Genomic DNA, 2,381 nt, shown 5'->3' with positions numbered 1-2,381 from the left:
TTGTGAAGTTGTCACAGTTCATCATCGCAGGAGCAGCCAAGTTCTTCTTCTGATACTTCTATTGTGTTCGTTTGGTTTTATTGTCCCCTCAAAGATGCCGAGTAGGGGTTTATTTTCAACGTAGCGAAGGCCACACAAACAGGGCCAATCAATTGTTTCTCCACAAGTTTATACGCTTATAAAAAGGATAGGTCGCGAGGTGGCTCTGCTATGCATTTCCTAAATTATCGATAATTTCGATATGTATATTGCTCGAAATGCCACGTTTTGTGTTGAGCACCTAATAAAGACTTTGGCCCCTATTATGAGTTGCATTCGATTTTCGATCTTTGCTGGCTATCGAAGATCGAAGATCGAAAGTGAAATTCGTATTATTATTTTCGTTGAGTATCGAATTTTCTGTCGAACAGAATTTTGCTTTCGTTGGTGTAGCGAAATGTTAAAAAATTTTAAAAATGTATGATTTTGCATTTGTTTTCTTACTTTTTGGCGGCTAGATACTAATTTAAGCAATTTATATTAATTTCAAGCAGTTCTAACGTCGTGAATAGTAAACACAAGCTCGAAAGTCTGGTTTTACATATGAAAGAAAATCCCTATACGCTGTTGGCACGATCTCTGGAAACAAAATCATGGAGCTGTTTATAGTTTTAATATATTTTAAATAGATTTGGATCACAAAATTTCTTAAATATATTGTATGTCAAAATATATTCGAAAGACTGAACTTAAACTCCCACGTTTTCTGCTCTTCACCAGTTTTTTAAGCCCTCGTCCTCTGACGAATCGTTCAACCAAAACTCCGTTGTGCTAATTAAATTTTTTTTTACCACGCTTTTTAAACTCACTTTTTATATTTCATTTTAATTAAATTTAAAATTTTAATTTAATTAAAGTACAAAACCGCGTAACGTCATTCTGCAAAACCGCGTAACCGACGTTGGCTGCCAAAAATTGGATTTGCTCACACAAACTATTGGCTTAATCCTTATCCATTCGTCCTGAAATATACTAGCCAGAAATGCGATTGCTTGATAAAAAAGAGAACCATTTTGAAATATGAATGTTTTTACCCTCTAGAAAATAATTTATGCAACCTCACATACGCGGTTTTGCATTATCTTGATACGCGGTTTTGCATTTTGTTGATACGCGGTTTTGTACTTTAAACGACGATATGTACATATGTATAAGCACTCTATTTAGTTTGCTCGATCTGTAAACAAAGCTTCTCAGCGGTGAAAAATATACTATTGTGAACAACTTAAACAAGCGAAATTCACGATAGCGCTATTCTTCATCGAATGAGCGCCATAATACCAAATGAAAATTCGTTCGATTAGCACTTTCGACCACAGCCGAAGATCGAATGCAACTGCCTTAATGATTTATATTTTTTACAAAAACCCAACAATTATTTAAGCGTTCGGACTCATTTTCACCTCTGGACATCAACGAAGGCTTTACCCGGAGTATTTGAATTTCACGAAATATTAATGAATGGGCATAAAGGGACGTGTAAGAATTATACTTTAGACATCCTCAACATCAACTTTCCCCTATGAAAGTGGCGAAAATCTCAATTTAAAAAACTGATACTCGTACGAGTCCCACACGCGTGCCCCGTACAAACAGTTTCATTATTGAAACTTTTGTTGTTAATTAGAGGGACTCCAACCACCATATTAAAAGCATTTGTTAATGTCAGAAAACAATTTCATTTACGTATTTTTTCCTTTATTTGGGCACAAAGCTTCCAAAAATTGAACTTTTATTAAACTTTTAAAACGGTACAAAACATTTAGCCAATTTAATTAATTTTAACCAAAAAGGAGGTCTTAAATAGCTCATGATATTTAAAATTTCTGTTTAAATTTGATTATGCGTTCAACAAGTAAACTCAATTTCCATTAGTAAAATATTAAAAAGTCTACTAAGCTAAATCAGTTAATAAATACAATTGGGGTATTCACAACGGTGTCGTAAGTGTCGTATTGTTGTATGTCGTAAACTTTAAACGCCGAAAAAATATATTAAGGGGGTTCGTAAAGTACCATAAAAGTCATATTAAGCATTTGTGCATATGTGTTAAAAAATAGTTGGTTATGGTTTCAAGTTCTCTAAACATTTATTTAAGCTTTTAAAGTTTACGACATACAACAATACGACACTTACGACACCGTTGTGAATCCCTCAAATGCAGTTAGTGTGGGTTAATCACTTTGGAATGCGAATACAATGACGTATTCAATACACAATAGGACATTGCATTGTTTTGCTCTTATTTTAAGTGTCTAAGCAAATTTATTCAAAAGGATCAATTTCTAAATTGATTGTAGTTTGGAACTGCCGAACTCAATTGTGAGGGTATGTTCTACGTC

This window comes from Rhagoletis pomonella, unplaced genomic scaffold (genome assembly GCF_013731165.1).
Source record: "Rhagoletis pomonella isolate Grant_MI unplaced genomic scaffold, Rhpom_1.0 Rhpom_scaffold_01344, whole genome shotgun sequence".
Lineage (NCBI taxonomy): Eukaryota > Metazoa > Arthropoda > Insecta > Diptera > Tephritidae > Rhagoletis > Rhagoletis pomonella.
Note: the sequence above shows the minus strand (reverse complement) of the source record.